Raw genomic sequence first — 17,354 nt, 5'->3', positions numbered from 1 at the left:
TGCAGGATTAACTACAATAGCAAGGCATGAAGCAAAATGAAGTCCTGGAGTCAAGGACGCGATTTCGTTGGGAGTTCGAGAGTTCGTCGGAAGTTCTGTCGAAACCAGCCGAGAAGTCTTGGAGCTTGCCAGAGAAGTTTGTCGGAACTCGCCAAGAAGATTATCATGAAGTCTAGGAGCTTGCCGGGAGTCCGCCGGAACATTGCCGAGAGATCGTCAAAAGTTCGCCGGAAGATCGTCGGAAGCTCGCCGGAAGAATAGACTTATAGATTTGTTTAGCTTAGATTATGTCTTATATTTCGTAGTTAGCACGTAATTGGGTTTGAATTTAGGCCAACCCAATTAGGGGCCAGCTAGGCGGTGGTACCACCCAGCACTGCCCCCAAGCGGTGGTACCACCCAGGGTAGTGTCAACGTCAGACTGACACTAGGCGGTGGTACCACCCAGGGCAGTGTCAGCGTCAGACTGACACTAGGCGGTGGTACCACCCAGTGCAGGTGGTAGTACCGCCCGTGCTCGGGGAACTTGGGATGGGAAAGTTTTATGCTCCAAGTTTGAATCAACTTGAAGCCTATAAATACCCTTCTCATCCCTGGTTAAAGCACATAATCACATAGAGTTCAAAAGTAGAAAAACGCTACTGTAATCTTTTTAGAAATTCCCTCCTCCACTCTAAATTTAGAATTCTGTAAGAGGAGTGTGAGTGCTTATAAGGGTTATCTCCTAAACCAATGAAAAGGAGAAGAGAGGTGTAAAAGGTGATTGGCCTTCTCCTATTGAATGAAGGCCTCTAGTGGACGCCGGTGACCTCGTCGAAGGAGGAAGCCGAAAGTGGATGTAGGTCACGTTGACCGAACCACTCTAAAATCTGGTTTGCATTTCCTTTGTGCAATTTATCTTTATTACAAACCTCTTTAATTGTTTACTGCTTTCAATACATTTATAAACGGGTTTCAAGTTAAGATCTTTACGAAAAGGTTTTCGTCGGAAACGATTTTTATCGAACGAAGTTTTAATCAAGATGTAATCTTTCCGTTACACTAATTCACCCCCCGTCTTAGTGCCGACCCCGATCCTAACAATTGGTATCAAAGCCTCGTGATTTCTCAATTGGTTTAACACTTAAGAGAAATAACTCTTTACGACTTTCGAGAGGGTCACTCTCTCATTCGTCCTCCCATTTTCAATGGGATGGACTACACATATTGGAAAAACTTAAATGAGAGTTTTCTTGCTTTCTTTGGATTTGAACTTATGGTATATAGTCGAAAATAGATTTGAAATGTCTTCTCTTCTAATGAATCATTGGAATGATTTGGAGAAGAAGACATTTTCTTTAAATGCAAAGGCTATGAATGTCTTATTTTACGCTTTAGAAAAAAATAAGTTTAATTGAATTTCTATGTGTGAAACGGCTTTTGAAATTTGGCATACTCTCGAAATCACACATGAAGACACTAAAAGGTTCGAAAATCAATCTTTTATTACATAATTTTAAACTTTTTTGAATGAGACCAAGTGAAACCGTTGTTGACATGTACACCCGTTTTACGGATGTCGTCAATGGTTTAAAAGCACTTGGTAAAAGATTTTCGAATTTTGAACTCGTTAACAAGATTTTACGATCGATTTCTAAAAATTGGGAGTCGAAAATAACGACTATTCAAGAATCAAAGAACTTAAACTATTTTCCACTCAAAGAACTTATAGGGTCTTTAATGATCTATGAAATGACGTGCAATGCATATAAAGAACTTGAGAACCACCTTCCAAAGAATAGAAAGGATTTCGAACTTAGAACATTTGAAGACCACTCGAGCATAAGCTCAAGTGATAGTGAACATGAACTCCTCACTAAGAAATTTAAAAAGTTCATGAGACAAATTAAAGAACAAAAAGAATGAAACTACTTGCCTTGAACGCAAGAAGAACATAAATTGGGATGAATCGAGCTCCTCCGAAGACGAGGAGAAAATCAATAAAGGCGAGGTGGCAAACTACGCCTTAACGGTTTTCGACGATAAGGTAATTGAAACCCCCTTAATTTATTTCAAAATTATATGATGCTTTTCATGATGCATTTATTTTTTTTGTAAATTGTATCTTTAAAAATAAAAATATAAAAAAATAGGAATAATGTTTATCATGCTAGTAATTTTGAAAATAATCACAAAAATTGCATGTGTTATGATAAATGAACAAAATGTTAGATTTAAATCTAATGATCCTATGTATGTTTTTTCAAGAATAAATAATGTGTATCTTGATAATTTTCAATTTTGATTGAAACCATGCTTGATGTCTTAATGAAAATATTAAGAAGTTTGATATCATGCTTAATGATGATGCATGGCTTTTGTATGGAAAACTAAGCATGAAAAGTTGATTCACCTAAAAAGAAAAATGCATGACTATAACAAATAAAATGATCTTAATCAAAAATGCTTTATAGAATCAATTTTCATGATGCATAATGATGTAATTATGTAATGAAAACATTAAATATTTTGAAACCATGTTTTGATGCATAATGATCATGCTTAATAAATTTCAAAATTATGCATGATGATCTTTAAGTAATTTATGGTTTATTGATCTTGATGGTTTTTATAATGAAATTTATTTTTCAATCTTAAATGATTGATGATATATGTGTTTTTATTTGGCATAAAAAAAGGGCATGCTTGAATGAAGTAAATCACATGAATTGAAATAACTAAAAAGAGAAAAGTATTTTTCTTGAAAATTCTTTTTCTCTATCTTATTGACTTTGATGAATCTATTGATCATCTTTTATGAATCTCTTGAAAATGATTTTGATTTGACAATTTGAATTTGAATGAGTTTGTATTCAAATTATGATCTTGATTTCTTGGATTTACTACTTGAGATTTTTTTAAAAATGTACACCTATAAATTTTGTTATTTATAAAAATTTTTTTTTGATAAAATGAATCATGTCTTTTGTAATTCAAGATGTCTTATCTTTCGTGACATATTTATGGCTTGTATGCCTTGAAATGATTTACACTATTATGTTCTTCCCTTATTCTTTCTTATTTATAATGATAAAAGAGGGAAAAGTTATGATGGTAGGATGCAATTTGACAAATTAATATCATCGTGATTTGAAATATTTATGATTTGGAATGATGCATGTAATACTTATGCTTTTTATTGTGATGATATATGTGATGCATATGATGTGTATCATGAATGCTTTAAATGATGAATGTTTGGCATCATGATTAAAATATTGATAAATGCTTAATATGTATGATATGCTCATAATGATGATTGATTTATTTGGTATCGTGCATGAAAAATGAAATGTAAGGTTTTTGAAAATGTGCATATTTTAATTTGAAAATATGCATATTTTAATTTGAAAATATAATGATGCATAAATAAGATTGATACCTTACCTTTGTCATAATTTGAAAATTGATGTAAATGGTCTTTCCTTCTTTTTGACAATAATAAAGGGGGAGCAAAACTTGTTAGGAAGCAAATTTGCTAGCTTGCACAATTCGAAAAGAGGCAAACTTGCTAGCTTGCTAATATCAAAAAAGAAGCAAGAAGTGCTATGTTGCAAATCTCAAGAGAAGCAATGTTTGCCAAGTTACACATTTTAAAAAGAGGTAAAATAGTCTATCTTGCACATCTCAAAAGATGTAAAGTTTTGCTAACTTTTTTACATTTAAAATTTGATAGCTTGCATATTATAAATTTGTATATCAAAAGTGCTATCTTGTCTATCTCAAGATGGAAATCATGCTAACCTGCACTTTGCAATGGAAGCAAAATTGCTAGCTCAAACATTACAAAGGAAGCAAAAAATTGCTAGCTTGCAACTTGCATATTTCAAGAAGCAAGTGTTGCTTTCTTGAACATCTCAAAATTGCTAGCTCGCATGTTCTAAAATGTTGTAAAATTTGCTAGCTTGTATGTTATAGAAATTACTATCTTACTACCTTGCATATCTATGATGATAGCAAAATTACATGATGGTAGAACTTGAAGATTTATTATGCAACGATTTGAAACTGTAATGTCAAACACATAGAAAGCGGAACTTCTCCTTTTTGTTGATGACAGAGGAGGAGAAGCATGTTGATGTCATGCATGATTTGATCATGACATATTGCTTGGATTTTTTAATCCAAGAGTTTCTATCAATATGACATATTAATAGGGGGAGTTTGTTTAAACTCCGGGAGTTAAGGTTAACTCCGTCGTCGATTGGTTGTCATCATAAAAAAGGAGGATGCTTCGATCACGATGATAAAACCAATTAATATGTGTTTATATTTTAATATGCGTTTTGAGTGACACAGGATGCTTCGATCAGGATGAGATAATTAAAGCAGGAAATATCATGTTGGGCCGGAGGAACATGTTAGAAGATTGGACGTCAGACCGGTGGATCGGTCGACGTATCGACAGAAGGCTTTGGGTTGTGGATTCAGGTATCGGGCTAAGAAGAGTGGATATTGCGCCAAGGATATTGGAGTTGCGGAGTCAACTGGCCGATTGGGCAATAGGCTGCAAGAGAAGATGATGCGTCGAAGAATCGAACGAAGCGTCGAGGGACCAATGATATGCCGGACAACTTGATTAATGCTTAGTATTAATTGTCTAGATCGAAGTATGTTTTACACATGTAGGATTAACTACGATAGCAAGACATGAAGCAAAATGAAGTCCCGGAGTCAAGGAAGCGATTTCGTTGGGAGTTCGAGAGTTCGTCGGAAGTCCGGACGTTCATCGGAAGTTCTGTTGGAACTAGCCGAGAAGTCTTGGAGCTTGCCAGAGAAGCTCGTCGGAACTCGCCAAAAAGATCATCATGAAGTCCAGGAGCTTGTCGAGAGTCCATCGGAACATTGTCGAGAGATCATCCGAAGTTCGCCGGAAGATTGTTGGAAGCTCACCGAAAGAATAGACTTACGGACTTGTTTAGCTCAGATTATGTCTTAGATTTCATAGTTAGCACGTAATTGAGTTTGGATTTGGGCCAACCCAATTAGGGGCCAGCTAGGCCCATGTAAGGACTATGTTGGGCCTAATAAGAGGCCCAAATAGTGCCCCAAGAAGTCTCACCGTCGTGGCATAGTCTTCAAGACTGTGTCAGGCGGTGGTACCATCAGTCTGGGCGATTGTACCACCCAGCACTGCCCCCCAAGCAATGGTATCGCTAGACCTGGGCGGTGGTACCGCCTAAGGCAGTGCCAACGTTAGATTGACACTGGGCGATAGTACCGCCCGTGCTAGGGGAACTCGGGATGGGAAAGTTTTAGGCTCCAAGTTGAAGCCTATAAATACCCCTCTCATCCATGGTTAAAGCATATAAGCACAGAGAGTTCAAAAGTAGAAAAACGCTACTGTAATCTCTTTAGAAATTTCCTCCTCCACTCTAACTTTAGAATTATGTAAGAGAAGTGTGAGTGCTTGTAAGGGTTATCTCCTAAACCCATGAAAATGAGAAGAGGGGTATAAAAAGTGATTGGCCTTCGCCTATTGAAGGAAGACCTCTAGTGGACGCCGGTGACTTCGTCGGAGGAGGAAGCCAAAAGTGGATGTAAGTCACATTGACCGAACCACTCTAAAATTTGGTTTGCATTTCCTTTGTGTAATTTATCTTTACTGCAAACCTCTTTAATCGCTTACTGCTTTCAATACATTTACGGGTTTCGAGTTAAGATCTTTATGAAAAGGTTTTCGTTAGAAATGATTTTTATCGAACGAAGTTTTAATCGAGACGTAATCTTTCCGCTGCACTAATTCACCCCCCCCCCCCTATTCTTAGTGCTGATCCCGATCCTAACACTACATGTCTTATTGGACACTTTAACGTAGAATAATCTTCTACGTTATATAATCCTAGAAAATTATGTTTTCTTAGTTATTATAAAATGTATATAATCCTAAAACACATAACAAGCATAAAAAAAACTATTTTACATAAACCTCTTCGATCTTCAATTCATCCCATTTTCATAATCTGTTTTAGGAGAAGAAGAAGAAAAAGGAGGAGAAGGAGAAAAAAAAAAGGCAAGAAAAATGGATTATAGATCAGGAGTAAAAATATTTTATTAGAATTAAATTATAAATTAAGGATATATGTATATCTATTTAGAAAATAATAACTTCAAAAAAATTTAAGTTTTTAACATGCAATTGTAAATAACAAAAATGAGTTGTAAATAGTAATATCCAAATAATAAATGTGTGCAAAATATATGCTCCGTAGTTTAATGTATTTAATCACATTAGCTTTTTAATTCAACATTTAGTTTAGGGTGATTTTCTTAGAAAATATATCATATTTTAAATATTTTACAAAAGTATCCCTCTTTTATTTTTCCCCAAAGAGTACCTCTAATTGAAAAAAAAAATCCAAAATGCCCCTCAAAAACTTTTTCATCAATTTTTTGCTAATTTTTTATTAGTTTTAAACGGCTATAATATTTTTATTTAGCTCATTTATAATATTTTTTACTAGCATTTATGATATTTTATTGAGGTATTAAAAATACTATCAATGTTTTTGAAAAATACTAGAAGTGAAATCATATTTTTATGTCTCTTTAGTTGTTATTGCTGATACATTATTAAGATGTCATATTTTTAGGCTTAGTAGTTAGATTTGTTTGAGGTAAAAAAATTGTTTAGATATTTTCAAGTTAGTATTACAATATTTTTATTATGGTGGTCAAAACATTATAACAAATCAATTTTTTTATTTTTATTTAGGTGATGTTATTCCTATATATCAAATAATTTTTAGTGTATTTTGATTATATTTTTCTTATTTATAATGTTTTTAAGTAGGATTTATAGTGTTTTTGCTGTGGTGTCCAAAAACATTATAATAGATAAAAAAAACACTATAATAAGCAAAAAGATTGTAACAAACGAGAAAACAGTTTGCATATATATATATATATATATATATATATATATTTATTAAAAAAATAAAATAAAAGTATCGATTGAAAAAATACTAAAATAAGAGTATTTAGTAGGGAAATCACCCTTTAGTTTATTCATCGCTTAGGAGGTTTTTCTATTATGCCTACTACTACTAGTGAAAAAACTCAAAAGAGGAAGATGAAAGAAAGAATCGATCTTTGTCAAGATCCGGGTCTGATGAGTTAACTGATATATCAACATCATTTAGTCTAAATTACTCATCAAAATGCTGAAGTTTAAGTTAATATTAATATATTTATCAAATCCTTATAAGTCAATCTTAATCTTGTTCACTTCGAATGTGAGACTAACCCGGAGTGTTACGATCTTAATATGCTTTGTGCATTTATGATAGATATTGTTGTTGAATGACACTTGTATTGGAGACTAAAATGAGATCCTAAATCTTGAAATAACCAAACCAATTCTACTGTAGTATCAGCAAGAGCACAATATTTTATTTTTTTTAGTACTTAGTAGTTGAATTGAATGAACAAGAACACTTTTGTTTCTTAATCCTCCATCAAATCAAAGTATCATCCAAAAAGAAACAATAACCAGGGGAATGTCTATCACCTACCCAACTGACACCAAAGTATACGCAATACATTAGGGATGCCTTAGTTGAAAAATGAAGTCTGTTAAAAATTATTCCTTTTATAGAGCTTAAGATACATCCGAGGCATCAACATAAATTGACTTACTAAATGAACTACATATGATACATCCGAACATGTAATAGTAAGATAAATAATGCTGTCAACAAGTTGTCAATAATGAATTACATCTTTTAAGGGCTCTCTATGTATACCAAATAATCTAATATATTGATTAATATGCGTGTCTACTAGTTTTTGTCAGATATTTTAGCTAGAGTTAGAATATTAGATGTATATTTGATTTTCAAATTATTTATATAAAGAAGTTTTGATTTTTTAAATTTTAATAATATCTTCATCGGTAATAATCATATCATTTACATGAAGTCTTCGGTTTAGTTTGCGGAGTAACAAAGCATATTATAACAAAATTAAATTTGGAAAACTAAGCTCGAGAAGTCCGTTTAAGTCCATATACAACTTTACATAATTGATAAGTTTTTTATGTAAAATATTTTTAACATTCATTTAATGGTATCATGATTTGACTTGATGGGATAACTGATTTGTTAATTTCGTTGAACCCAATCACTGACTCAAAATATATAAATTAAAATTAATAATAATACATCAAAATCTTGTGAGTTAATCTTAGTCTTATTATAAGACTAATTATGATATTATAAACTCTCCTATTTATAATCAAATCTACATATATAAGGCTTAGCCCTATGATACTAATTATCATGACCCAACTTGATAAGATAATTAATTTTTTAGCTTCTTTTGAGCCTAACACATTAGCTAAAAATACTTAAGTTAAAATTGATAATAGTGTACACATCAAACGTTTATAATTTAATTTTAGTCTTACTTATTTTCAATTTGATAAATGTGAAATTATATTTCAAGATCTGAAGGCTGTTGTGTTTGAAGAACCAGTGCTCAAATTGTCGGACTATGGGGAGCCTTCGAAGTTCATACAGATGTTTCAAACTTCGCTATTGGGAGAGTGCTTATGTAGGAGGGTCCTTTGGTGGCCTATGAGAGCCACAAACTCAACGAGACCGAGCGGCGGTATCCGATGCACGAGAAGGAGATGACAGTAGTGATCCATTGTCTACGAGTTTGGCGACACTATCTTCTTGGATCACGATTTGTTTTAAGGATGGACAATATCACTTTGAGCTATTTCCAAACTCAAAAGAAACTCTCTCCAAAGCAAGCACGATAGTAGGACTTCCTGGTTGAGTTTGATATGGCAATGGAGTATAAACCCGGAAAGGCAAATGTCGTGGCTGATGCATTGAGTCGGAAAGTAGAGCATGTGAATGTCGTACAATTGGAGGGTAGAGGCCAAGCAAGTCAGTTGCACTCCAGCTTCCTTTCTAGGATCAGGGATGGTTTGTATAGTGATCCCCAGGCAGTATCCATAATGTAGCTCATTAAAGAAGACAAGACATGACGGTTTTGGGTCTAGGAGGGACTCGTTTATACCAAAGGGAATATGGTTTATGTTCCTCGAGTGGACAATCTAAGGCGTGAACTCTTAAGAGAGTGTCATAATTCCCTTTGGGTGGGACACCCAAGCATTCACAGAACCTTAGCTCTCATGGAGAGAGCCTTCTACTAGCCGAAGATGGGGACTGATGTTGAAGAATATGTTCGAACGTGCCTCACTTGCCAACAAGACAAGGTGGAGCAATAGAAGCTGGTGGGACTTTTGGAGCCGTTGCCCGTACCAGAAAGGTCGTGGGAGAGCATTTTCTTGGATTTCATATCAAGCTTGCCGACAGTAGGAAGACTCAGATCGATACTCGTGGTGGTTGATCGATTTTCAAAATATGCAACTTTCATTGCTGCTCCCCTACACTGTTCAGCAAAGGAGGCAGCCAAGCTGATGATGAAGGATGTGATGAAGTATTGGGGAGTCCCGCACAATATCATCAGTGATCGAGACGCTTCATTCTTGGGACGATTCTGGACTGAGCTATTCAAATTGTTAACGTCAAAGTTATACTTCTCCACAGCCTCCACCCCCAAATAGATGGCTAAACAGAAAGGATAAACTCACTCATAGAGTAAATATCTTCAGCACTAAGTGAGTGCCAACCAACGAGATTGGGTGAAGTTGTTGGACATTGCCCAATTCTCTTACAACTTGTAGCGGAGCTCTACATTCAACAAGATTCCCTTCGAGATCATTACTGGGCAACAACCGTCAACTCCTCACACCATGGTAATCGGGTATACTGGGAGTAGTCCATCAGCCTACCACTTCGTAAAGGAGTGGCACCGAAATGTAGATATTACGCAGGCTTACTTGGAGAAGGCGACAAAAAGAATGAAGAAGTGGGCATACTTGGGAAGGCGATCACAAGAGTTCAAGGTCAAGGATTTGGTATTGGTCAAGCTCCAACCAGCATCACTCTAATTCTTTAGGAACAAAGTTCGCAAATGATTGGTGCGCAAGTATAAAGGATCATTCCCAATTATCAGCAGGGTGGGCAACGTCTCCTACAAGTTGCAGTTGCTGACGTGGTTCAAAATTCATAATGTTCTTCACGCTAGTAACTTAAAAGCCTACCACTCGGATACGCAAGATGCTTCTCAAAGTGTTCTAACTCGGCTACCGCCCACTAGAGCCTTCTACGTGTTGGGTCCAACTCATATGTGGGCTTGGACAAATTTGGGCCATGAGCCCAAATCAAAGAAATCAAGAGAGAAAGGGCAAAATTGGGTGACGGTAGCGTGTGCAGTGGGATTGCAGCGTGCGGCGACGTGCAGGTAAGAGGAGAGAGAAATAGAGAGAGAAAGATTAGGTTTCTGAGTTTTCTGCTTGACGATCTGTGGCCAAACGTTGTCAGTTTCGGCCCAAATTTTATGTGGAGAATCCTTGTAGCAAACTCTACAATCCTAATGGTGTTGATCTGCAGTTTACCCTCTCTAAGGTACTTTCCTATGATATCCACTTTGTGAGACATAGAATTCTCTTTTGAGGAGATCCATCCTATATGATGAAGATATGCTATTCTTGAGTCAAGGTCTATGATCTTGATGTTATTCTGATCCTCTAGTTATTCTAGAGAAGACCTATTGTAAACCTGTTATCATTACTATTGATAGTGGAAGTTTGAGGTGGACTACGGTCCCGTGGTTTTTCCCACATTGGGTTTTCCACGTTAAAAGATTTGGTCTCATTGTGTGATTGCTTTTTGCTCTATTGTTTATGCTGTGCTGGTTGATATTTACATTTGGATATCAAGTTGGTATTTTGATGAGGAACCTATTTAAATACACAAAGAGGGAAAGAATTATTCCGCTTTAACAGGTTTCTTCCCAACAAGTGGTATCAGAGCAACATGTTGTTTGGTGCTAGTTTTCTTGTGTGATTGAAATGAAGCAGTTAGATGGTATGATTAAATTGAACTCATCAAATTATTCCACTTGGAGGCGTCCGATGGAAGATTTGCTCTATTGCAAAGATTTGTATAAGCCTATCAAGGTTAAAGATAAACCTTCTACTATGGACGATGAAGAATGGAAAGTTCAACATAGAAAAGCTATTGCCTGTATTAGAAGATGGATGGATATAAACTTGCATGAGCATATTTCAGATGAAACCAAAGTTGATGTTGTTTGGCAAAGGTTAGAAAACATCTTTGCGAAAAAGACAGTGGGAAATATAATTTCTCTCCTCAGAAGGCTTGTAAATTTGAAGTATAAAGATGGTGGTAACATTGTTGAGCACATAAGCCTATTTCAGAGTCTTGCAAACAAGTTGGTTGCTATGAAAATGAATATAGATGATGAGATACAGGGATTATTACTTCTCAGCTCTTTACCAAAAAGTTGGGAAACGTATGTAGTGACTATTTGTAACTCCACGCTAGAGGGGACTCTAACTATTGATATGATTAAAGACAGTTTGCTAAATGAAGATGCCAGAAGGAAAGAACTGGGTGAATCTTCTTCTGGGGCATTTGTTACTGAAAAACAAGAAAGACGTGGAAGAAGTCATAGTAGAAATCCACATGGTTATAGAGGAAGATCCAAGTCTAGAAGAGATATCAAATGTTTTCACTGTAACAGGCCAGGTCACATGAAGAAAGAGTGTAGGTTTTGGAAGCGAGAACAGAATAAAATGAAGAAAAATGAGAAAGAGACCAATACAATTGCTACTGAAGGTAATATCACTATTGTCTGTGATGAAGGTTGTGTTAGCCTTGTAGCTCAGGACAGTAATTGGGTAATTGACTCTAGTGCTTCATTTCATGTCACTTCTCATGGTGATTTCTTTAGATCTTACACTACTGGTGATTTTGGTAATGTCAGAATGGGAAACAACGTTACATCTAAGATTGTGGGTATTGGAGATATTTGCTTAGAGACCAGTATTGGGAGCAAATTGATACTCAAAGATGTAAGGCATGTTCCATATATTCGTCTTAACTTAATATCTACAGGTAGACTTGATGATGAGGGCTTTGCACATTATTTTGGTGAAAGTAAATGGAAACTCACTAAAGGTTCTCTAATTGTGGCAAAAGGAAAGAAGATTAACTCTTTTTATGTCATGGAAGCTAAGCTACACAAAGGAGAGATTAATGCAATTCAAAAAGGTGAAAGTATAGATCTTTGGCATAAGAGGCTTGGACATATCAGCGAGAAGAGACTTCAAACTCTTGCTAGAAAGCAGTTCTTACCAGAGTTGCAAGGTACATCTCTTAAATCTTATGATCATTGCTTAGCTGGAAAAACACATAGAGTTACATTTCAGACATATCCATCATTTAGAAGATCAGATGTTATTGATTTAGTTCATACTGATGTTTGTACTATGCAAACTAGAACTCTTTATTTTGTTACTTTTATTGATGACCATTCTAGAAAAGTGTGGACTTTTGCTTTGAAATCTAAAGACCAGGTACTTGATGTTTTCAAGGAGTTTCATGTCAGTGTTGAAAGAGAAACTGGCAGAAAACTAAAGTGTATTCGATCAGATAATGGTGGCGAGTACAGGGGTCCTTTTGAGAATTATTGCAGGTTTCATGGTATCAGGCTTGAGAAAACAATTCCTATAACTCCTCAACAGAACGATGTGGCAGAAAGGATGAACAGAACCATTGAAGAAAGGATTAGGTGTATGCTTTCTCACGCCAAGTTACCAAAGTCATTTTGGGGGGAGGCTATGAGAACTACAGTTGACTTGATAAATCTTTCTCCATCAGTTCCTCTGCAAGGTGATGTTCCAGAGAGAGTATGGAGAGGAAAAGATATATCTTATAATCATTTAAGAGTCTTTGGGTGTAAAGCATTTGTTCATATTCCCAAAGATGAAAGGTCCAAGCTTGATAATAAGGCAAAAGCATGTATCTTCTTGGGATATGGTCATGAAGAGTTTGGGTACAGATTATGAGATTCAGTGAACAAGAAGATTATTAGAAGCAGAGATGTTGTGTTTCTTGAAGACCAATTGTTTGATGATGGTGATAATATTGAGAAGCCAGAAACCTCTGTTTATATTCCTTGGAGCTTGGGTCCAGTTCCTTCACCTGTAGTTCATGATGATCATGGGGGAGATGAACAAGAAGATTGTGGTGAGAATACCAGTGATACACCTACAGTTGATGATGCTGAACCAACTGAACAGCTACCTCCACCACTAGTTGAGATTCCATTGAGAAGATCCACTAGAGAGCGACAACCCTCTACCAGATATCCTCTACATGAGTATGTTATGCTTACTGACGGGGGAGAGCCAGAAACTTACCAAGAAGCTATTCTACATGAGAATAAGAATGAGTAGGTTAAAGCCATGCAAGAAGAGATGAGATCCCTGCTTGAGAACCACACGTATGACTTGGTAAAGTTGCCTAAAGAGAAGAAAGCTCTCAAGAATAAGTGGGTTTATAAATTGAAGACTGAAAATAATAGCTCACAATAGAGATACAAGGCACGACTAGTTGTGAAAGGATTCAATCAGAAGAAAGGTATTGACTTTGAAGAAATATTTCCTCCGGTTGTGAAAATGTCCTCTATCCGAGTTGTTCTTGGTTTGGCTGCCCGCTTGAATTTAGAAGTTGAGCAACTTGATGTAAAAACAACATTTCTTCATAGTGACTTAGAAGAAGAAATTTACATGGAGCAACCAGAAGGTTTCAAAGTCAAGGGAAAAGAAAATCTGGTATGTAAGCTTAAGAAAAGCTTATATGGACTCAAATAGGCACCTAGACAATGGTATAAGAAGTTTGATTCATTTATGATGTGCCAAGGGTATGATAGAACCACATCTGATCATTGTGTGTTTATGAAAAAAATTTCAGATGATGATTTTATTATTTTACTACTATATGTTGATGATATGCTGATTGTTGGCTATGATGTCGGAAAAATTGAAAAGCTTAAAAGAGAGCTAAGTAAGTCTTTTGCCATGAAAGACTTGGGATCGGTGAAACAAATACTTGGCATGAAGATTCTTCGTGATAGGAAGAAAAGGAAGATTTGGCTATCTCAGGAGACTTACATTGAAAAGGTTCTTGAAAGATTCAACATGAGTAAAGCCAAAGCAGTTTGTTCCCCACTTGCAGGTCATTTAAAGCTTAGTTCGAAACAATGTCCTACAAGTGAGAAAGAAAAAGAAGAAATGTCCAGAGTGCCTTACTCATCTGCAGTAGGTAGTTTGATGTATGCTATGGTTTGTACTAGGCCAGATATAGCTCATGCAGTTGGAGTTGTCAAATGATTTCTTTCAAATCCTGGAAAAGAACATTGGGCAGTAGTGAAATGGATATTAAGATATCTAAGAGGTACTTCCAGGTTATGTTTATGTTTTGGTAATGATGAACCTGTGTTAGAAGGTTACACAGATGCAGACATGGCAGGTGATATTGATTCCAGGAAGTCCACCCCGGGATTCTTGATGACATTTGCAGGAGGAGCAGTCTCTTGGCAGTCTAAGTTACAAAAGTGTATTGCTTTATCAACCACAAAAGCAGAATACATAGTAGTTACTGAAGCCTGTAAGGAAACTTTATGGATAAAAAAGTTTCTACAGGAATTGGGCTTGAAACAGGAAGTATATACTGTTTACTATGATAGTCAGAGCGCCATTCACCTCTCCAAGAATTCAACATACCATTCTAGATCCAAGCATATTGATGTGAGATATCACTGGATTCGTGATGTGCTTGAGATGAAAGAATTACAGTTGGAAAAAGTGCATACTAATGAGAATGGATCAGATATGTTGACAAAGTCTTTGCCTAAGGAGAAGCTTGAAGCATGTAGGCGAAGAGCGGGCTTGGTATAGCCCACTATATGAGCTGGAGGGGGAGAATTGTTGGGTCCAGCTCATATGTGAGCTTGGACAAATTTGGGCCATGAGCCCAAATCAAAGAAATCAAGAGAGAAAGGGCAAAATTGGGTGACGGTAGCGTGTGCAGTGGGATTGCAGCGTGCAGCGACGTGCAGAGGAAAGAGGAGAGAGAAATAGAGAGAGAAAGATTAGGTTTCTGAGTTTTCTGCTTGACGATCTGTGGCCAAACGTTGTTAGTTTCGGCCCAAATTTTATGTGGAGAATCCTTACAGCAAACTCTACAATCCTAATGGTGTTAATCTGCAGTTTACCCTCTCTAAGGTACTTTCCTATGATATCCACTTTGTGAGACCTAGAATTCTCTTTTGAGGAGATCCATCATATATGATGAAGATATGCTATTCTTGAGTCAAGATCTATGATCTTGATGTTATTCTGATCCTCTAGTTATTCTAGAGAAGACCTACTGTAAACCTATTATCATTACTATTGATAGTGGAAGTTTGAGGTGGACTATGGTCCCGTGGTTTTTCTCACATTGGGTTTTCCACGTTAAAAGATTTGGTCTCATTGTGTGATTGCTTTTTGCTCTATTGTTTATGCTGTACTGGTTGATATTTACATTTGGATATCAAGTTGGTATTTTGATGAGGAACCTATTTTAATACACAAAGAGGGAAAGAATTATTCCGCTTTAATAGGTTTCTTCCCAACACTACGAGAGGCAAGTTGAAACCATTTTAGCAGACTGCAATATAAAGCTACCCACTAGATTTGAGCAGACCGAGTACTTGGTGAAGTAGCAAAAGCATCCCCAAATTGAAGCCAGTTGGGGGCCCAAAGATGCTCTACGACATGAAGAAGCAATCATCAACAACTACCAACAAGCGTCGATGAGGGCGTCGACAGTTTGAGTGGGGGAGAATGTCACGAACGGTCGTCGCGCGCCCGCAACAACTTTGTTCAATGAGCCGTTCATCATTTGTGTTCATATGTACAGTTGCGTGGCAGCATGTTTTAGCTTGGTTTTATGTCCTTTTGCTTATAAAAATGTAAGTTCGAATAAGTTGCAGCGCTACAGTGCGACCGCTCACTAAGCCGAGCAAAATAGCCCAAAACATCTTTGTTTTCGTGTGCCATGAGCTGTTTTCTGCAGCCCATTACTGTACGTGAAACGTTAGCCATCTTAGCACCCTGGAACCACCTGGGTGGTACCATGGGGGATGGGGCTTCGGTATAGTGTTGGGCGTTGAACAATCTTTCACAAGTTCGCATGTTACCTTGACGGGAACTTGTTGTCACGCCCGACACCTGGTGATCAGCTATTTGTGGACTTGCAGCTATTCGTTCAACCTTCTAAAGTCCTTATTTTCCTCCTCTCCCTCTTTTCTCTTATGCACATAAGGTGCTCGCTGAATTGCTTGTAAAGATTCCCCTTTTCGTGAGACGTCGGGACTTGTCCGTCGCTCGTTCTTCAAACTAATCAACTTTCTCTTTTATAGGTCCTTCGGGACCTGCGAGAGGTTGCAAGTGGGCTGATCTTTATGGATGCATATCACAAGGGCGAAGCATGACTTAGGCAACACAAGGTAAGTTCACGTCTTTGCCACAAGGGTGCCTCACAACTTAGGCAATTCCAACAAGCTACCCACTAGATTTGAGCAGACCGAGTACTTGGTGAAGTAGCAAAAGCATCCCCAAATTGAAGCCAGTTGGGGGCCCAAAGATGCTCTACGACATGAAGAAGCAATCATCAACAACTACCAACAAGCGTTGACGAGGGCGTCGACAATTTGAGTGGGGGAGAATGTCACGAACGGTCGTCGCGCGCCCGCAACAACTTTGTTCAATGAGCCGTTCATCATTTGTGTTCATATGTACAGTTGCGTGGCAGCATGTTTTAGCTTGGTTTTATGTCCTTTTGCTTATAAAAATGTAAGTTCGAATAAGTTGCAGCGCTACAGTGCGACCGCTCACTAAGCCGAGCAAAATAGCCCAAAACATCTTTGTTTTCGTGTGCCATGAGCTGTTTTCTGCAGCCCACTACTGTACGTGAAACGTTAGCCATCTTAGCACCCTGGAACCACCTGGGTGGTACCATGGGGGATGGGGCTTCGGTATAGTGTTGGGCGTTGAACAATCTTTCACAAGTTCGCATGTTACCTTGACGGGAACTTGTTGTCACGCCCGACACCTGGTGAGCAGCTATTTGTGGACTTGCAGCTATTCGTTCAACCTTCTAAAGTCCTTATTTTCCTCCTCTCCCTCTTTTCTCTTATGCACATAAGGTGCTCGCTGAATTGCTTGTAAAGATTCCCCTTTTCGTGAGACGTCGGGACTTGTCCGTCGCTCGTTCTTCAAACTAATCAACTTTCTCTTTTATAGGTCCTTCGGGACCTGCGAGAGGTTGCAAGTGGGCTGATCTTTATGGATGCATATCACAAGGGCGAAGCATGACTTAGGC

Source organism: Musa acuminata, chromosome BXJ1-7 (genome assembly GCF_036884655.1).
Source record: "Musa acuminata AAA Group cultivar baxijiao chromosome BXJ1-7, Cavendish_Baxijiao_AAA, whole genome shotgun sequence".
In the NCBI taxonomy this organism is placed as follows: Eukaryota; Viridiplantae; Streptophyta; class Magnoliopsida; order Zingiberales; family Musaceae; genus Musa; species Musa acuminata.
Note: the sequence above shows the minus strand (reverse complement) of the source record.